The sequence below is a fragment of the Tiliqua scincoides genome, chromosome 10, assembly GCF_035046505.1.
Source record: "Tiliqua scincoides isolate rTilSci1 chromosome 10, rTilSci1.hap2, whole genome shotgun sequence".
NCBI classification, from domain to species: domain Eukaryota; kingdom Metazoa; phylum Chordata; class Lepidosauria; order Squamata; family Scincidae; genus Tiliqua; species Tiliqua scincoides.
In genome coordinates this window covers 10,541,540-10,547,442 of record NC_089830.1, presented here as the reverse complement: position 1 = coordinate 10,547,442, position 5,903 = coordinate 10,541,540, and the positions used below count along the sequence as shown (strand labels likewise).

The following is a 5,903-nucleotide window of genomic DNA, read 5'->3' as shown; positions in this document are numbered from 1 at the left end:
GTCAATCAATCGTTTTTCATGGAGCCCGTGTCGTGCGAGGGCTCGAATGCCGTCGGCAGCACACTGGTGGATGTGCATTGTAAGTGAAGGAGGCAGGTTGGGTCTGTGTATCCTGGGATAGGTGGGAACACTTTGGAAGAGGAGGATGGACAAGGAGATGACGAGGGTGACCTTGGTGCCAGATTGGTGCCAGATACTGAGTGTGGGCAGGTCAGATGTGGGGCTCCCCCCACCAGGATCTTCTCTCCTGTAACCCCACTTGCCGTTCCAGCAGGTAGACCTCAAAGGCCTCCAACCTGCGACCATCATCGTGGTAAAATTAGGCATTTGTGCCATATTTTTGACACATTCACAGCTGGGTTTGCACCCAATTAGAGCGAGGTGACTAATATATCCATTACCTTTGCATCAATTTGCATATGAGTAAAAATAACCATTTCTGAAGCAAGAAAGCATGCTTAATTTGTTTTTTTATATTATGCACACGGATCAAGACCCTTAATTGACTATAAAGCTCCCCCCAATTAATTTTATAAGTACTTGTATGAAGCAGCACAGGCAGATGTGTATCTACATACAAATTTTTTGAAAACAAACTATTTAATACATGCATAAACACACGTTCATTCACACTATTGAAGACAACAGTGTATAAAACTGCAGATTTTAAGAAGAATGTTTAATGAACTGCTTGTCAACCAAAAAGCCATTCACAAAGAAGGCAAGCGCTGTCTTTAAAAGAAAAAAAAGAAAATCCACTCCTGGGACCTTCTGCATGGAAAGCAGGTCTCTACTACTGAGCGATGGGCCCCCCTAACCCCTGTTTTCCTCTTTTTTCCTGTAGTTGGAGCCCGCCTTATCTCCCAGCCCAAGCCCCTGACTGTAGGTGTTGGTTCTGATGCCTCTTTCACCTGTACCTGGGCAGGGAGTCCACCTCTCACCCTAGCCTGGACCAAGAAGGAGTTCAGGTTCCCAAGTTGTGTGTAATTTACCAAACACAAATCTGGGAACACCAACCTCTACCCCCTCCTGTTGTCTCGTAGCACAGTGGGCCAGGTGGAAGACCATGGTGGTAGTAAGAGAGATATAGAACCTTTGCTTTATTCTGACTGTCTGCCAAGGTCAACGGGGGGCACCCCTTTCTGCCTTCCTCCCCACCTGAACTGAGCCTGGTGAACACACAGGACACAGTTTTGGTTGTGGCACCAGGAGACCCACCCACTTTGAATCCTCAGAAAAATTGTGAAGCCCTTCTGTCCAAACAGGCCTTCAGTTTAGGATGTTCTGTTCCCTGGTTAGATAACTGAGGCCGGGTATCCTTTTTTGGGCTGGAAAAAGAGCACTGATCCCTTCATTTCAGTAAATAAATCTGAATTCACTTGTACCCACAGGTGTTGAGCAATGGAAACGCGCTACACCTTAAGGCTGTGACGCAGGAAGATGCCGGCATGTACGTCTGCAAAGCCATCGTGCCACGCATTGGAGTGGCTGAGAAGGCAGTAGCTGTGAATGGTGAGGGGTCTTGGAACCAGGTCATGCACAGCAACCTATTGCAGTGAGCCTGGCGGAAATCTGACCAGACCTGATTGCATCCGTCATTTTTGTCTTTTCCTCAGGGCCGCCCATTATCGGCGCGGAACCAAGCCTGTAGACTGCAGTGGGGGCCAAGGCACGGCTGGAGTGTTTGGTGGGGAGCGTCCCACCCCCCGACAGGATTGTAAGTGCTTGACTCGCCTTTGCCCTCCACCCTCATGCCTTAACCAGGCCTGAATGTACCAGATGGTCCTCCTTATCCATGGAGTTGTGATCCATGGAGTTGACTCAACATGGATTGCAAGCCCACACTGGAGCAGCAACTGTTGCCCTGCACATGCCTGATCTCATCTGATCTCGGAAGCTAAGCAGGGTCAGGCCTGGTTAGTACTTGGACGGGAGACCGCTTGGGAATACCGGGTGCTGTAGGCTTCTACCATAGTCTTTCGAGACTGAAGGTTGCCAACCACTGGAGGACCTCAGAGGACCTCCCAGGCATGACTGGAAGTCGTGTCTAGGAGGTCTTCTGAGTTCAGCCAGAGCCTTTGGAGAGGCACTTCCAGGTTTTCACAAAATGTCTTTCTGAAGACTCTGGCTGACCTTCTGAGGTGCGAGGAGGTAGCCTGCAGTGTCCCTGCACCTCATAAAGCCTCCTGGAGACCTTCTGGAGTCCTGAAGGCACCCCTGGTTTTCAACCAAAGCTGGAAGTGCTTTTCAAAGACCTTCTGAGGCCTGGGCAGGCTGTGTACAACCTCCCCTCACCTCAGAAGGCCAGCCCCAGTCTTTGGAAAGGCAGTAGGGTATGTCATATGCAAAAGAAACCAGATATTATTTGTGAAGTTGGATGAAAAGGTGGAATGCATGTGTGCCAAAGTAGTTAGAATGTACAGATATTGAACCCATGATTTTAAACCCACACTGCTTAGTTCAGGGTTCTTAACCCTTTTACTATTACAGACCCCCCCACCCCCCATAGATTGCCCAGTGTGTCCCCATACCTTCTTCACTAGTCTGTAGGAATCAGCATCATCACCAGTCCTATTAGGTACCACTATTTTGTCAGCAGCGGGGTTCTACTTTACATATGGATAGCAAGGATCAGAATGCCTCAATCTGCATTGACAGTGGTGATACTTAATAATCTTATCCATATAAATAATGGTAATAGTTAATCACCTAATCTAACAACAATTTTTTTTAATTGTTCAGAGATTGAGAGCACAATCCTAACCAGGTCTACTCAGAAGTAAGTCCTATTTTGTTCAATGGGGCTTACTCTCAGGAAAGTGTGGTTAGGATTGCAGCCTGAGTCCCATACCTCCCTCATTGGGTTCTGGTACCTCCAAAGGGTATGGATAACCCTGGTTAAGAATCCCTAGTTTAGATTTTCCCACAAAACCTTGGAAGGTTCTGAATGGCCAATCGTCCCCGTAGCGTCTAGAGTCGATCCTTGGGTTTGGTACCCATCGGGCACAAGGCTAACCAGGTGTACTCAGAAGTAAGTCCTATTTTGTTCACTGGGGCTTACTCTCAGGAAAGTGTGGTTAGCATTGCAGCCATCATCTTCTACCTGTCCAGGCTTCTGATTTGTCCTCCTGTCTCTTTGCAACAGGCCTGGTCGTGGGGTGAATGGGTGCTGGATGCTGGCTCGCTAGATCGGTTCACGGTGGACACCACAGTGACCGACCAAGGGGTGCTGTCTGCTTTGCTGATCGACCCAACGCATGACAGCGACTTCACCTTGGCCTACAACTGTACCGCATGGAATCGCTTTGGCGCACGTTCCGCTACCGTCAGCTTATGCCGCCAAGGTAAGATTCCCCATCCCCCTCTACTAATTTCACCAGGAACAAGCTTCATGGTGAACTCACTGGGGCCCCGCCAGATCTCCTGTTTTCAAAGCAGAGAGATCCAAGTGCAGAGCCCAGCAGAGCAGTGAAACTCACCTTAGCAAGCCACTGTCTCTCTGTACAGCATACTTTGGCAGGGATTGTTGGGAGAATAAAAGGGAATAATCTCCAGCTTGAGACCGAGGTCCTGGAGGGGGAGGGCAGAATACTGATGTGACACAACATGACCTTGACTTTCATCCCCCCTTGGGCAGTGGTTCCCAAACCTTTCCAACTAGCAGTTCCCTTGACCTACTGGGCCATTGGCCACAGCTCCCCATTAGGGCTACAATCCTATAGTGTATAGGGTGGCAGATTTTCACCAGGATTCTGCACCTCCCCTGGCTGGATTCCATGGCTTCCCAGGGAGCCTCAGTTTGGGAATCACTGCACTTGACGTTCATCACTTTGCTCTTTCAGCTGTGTTCAGCCTGGGCTGATGCAAGCCTCTGGGGTGGGCGGGAAGGAAGGTGGGGAGGGAGGCATTCCTGGGTGGGGGGAGGGCGGGCGGTGGGCAGGTGGGGAGCGGGAGGCGGGGCTGGGAAGTTTCCTCTTGCCTCTGGCTGGGCCGCCTTGGGCCCCTGTCCTGTGCTGGATACAACGCAAGCCTCTTGGCTTGCCTGTTCCAGCGCAGGGTAGGATTGCAACCAAAAATGTTATGTTTTTTTGCTGGCCAAAATAAATTTTCAAGCTAAGTCTGTGCTTTGACACCCGTCCATTTTTGACTTGCATTCGTGCTCTGGTCCCCAACCAGAAGAAAGCACAAGGTATCATTTAAGATGGCATGAAATCAAATGCCAGTAATTAAAGGCATGAATTCTCCCCGCAGAGGTCTTGTCCGTCCTGATCATGGGGGGCTTAGCTGCCTCCGGGGTTGCTGTTCTCCTGCTCCTGGTGGTTGTCATCTCTTTCTGCTACCGACGGAAGCGCTGTGGGAAAGGTGAGGTGTCATTCTCAGAAGCTAAGCAGGGTCAGGCCTGGTTAATCCTTGGATAGGAGACCGCTTGGGAATACTGGGTGCTGCAGGCTTCTACCATAGTCTTTCGAGACTGAAGGTTGCCAACCAACGGTTCTCAGCCCTCCCAGGAATTACGTGGGGCCTTGTGCCCCTGAGCTGCAGCCCACGTCACCAATCCTTGAGTGACCTTTGGGGAGAAAGTTGGGGTACAAAATCAAATGATCTGTTTGCTGCCAGCCTATAGTTAAGGCTGCATTGTCAGAATGCTGGATAGAGGCAGGGTTATTCCCTCTTCCTCTGAGCTCCTCTGGTCTGTGGACTTGGTTAGGCCCACTGAATATCCCCACCTGGTCTTCAAAGCCTCTCCCCCTCCTTTTCCATTGGCCTGACATCTCCCTGCTACTGACGGCGGCTCCAGACGCAACCATTTGAGCTATTTTCCTGGGGTCCCGCAGACACTTGCCCCTGCACAGTTTCTTGGGAAAACCAGTGGGTGGAAAGGTGCCACCAGTGGAGCTTGCGAACAGCAGATATATGGGCCTGCTCTTCTCCCAGCTAGCTGCCCAAGGGGATAGGGATCCACCCATGCCTCCATTGAATAATGCTACCCAATCTACATAGGGATAGATCAAAGAAGGGCTTCAGTGCATCTTGCCACTTCCAGGTGTTTTCACATGCCCATCCCAGAGCTCTCCAAGATCTGGAATGTGCGCAGATGTCATTGTTTAAATCCCCTGGAGTGAAATCCTGTAGAAGACCAAGTTTTCAGCTCACACCTCTGTCTGTCCATAAATCCTGCAGCCAAGCGGGGGGCGCAGCTCTCCAAAGCAGATATCCTTGTGCAGATCACCACGAGCGATAGCAGCCCAAGCCGGCCGAGTGAGACAGAGGGTGATGGCAAGGAGCCCATGGTGACGGGGAGCCAAGAACTGAAGGTGAGCTCAACTGGGAGACTCACAGTAGATCCACCCAAACTGAGGCTCTAAGTCAGTGTGGTCCAGCAAAGATGTGTACAGTAATGTACACTTTGAACCCCCAGAGATGTGTGGCCTTACTGGGTGATGCCAAAAGGTCCTTCTCTTTCCACAAGTGCCAACCAGATGAATCGACATGCTCAAAAGCAGGGTGTGATGGTGACATTTATTCATTGATTTAAGACATGTATACCCTGCCTTCCCAGTGTTTTTAGAACACGAACATCATCCCTGGCATCTTTTCCTCAGCAGGTGGTACCTGCTGGCATCCTGCCTTTGAAACAGAAAAGTTCTGTTCTCCACTAATAGTTAGGATAGCAGATTTGTGGGCAGTGGGTCTAATGCTCTCTTAATGCTGTCTAACCTAGTGCCCACCACACCTGATGGCAAAGAGGCCTACCTGTGAACTTCTCCATAATTGGTCCATTCTTTTCATTCTTTCCTAAAGCAGCTATGGGAGGTGAACCTGGGGTTCCCTTGTTGTAGTCCAAAGCTCTAACCATTGCACCACACTGTGAATCGGCCCTCCAAATAATTTGGTGGTACCTT

The 5,903-nt window shown here is 50.1% G+C and overlaps 1 pseudogene; it reads left to right on the top strand.

Annotated features, from left to right (window-relative positions):
- Positions 1-1,848: 1,848 nt before the first annotated feature.
- On the top strand, positions 1,849-1,965 carry LOC136661944 (5S ribosomal RNA; annotated as a pseudogene).
- The last annotated feature ends 3,938 nt before the right edge of the window (positions 1,966-5,903 follow it).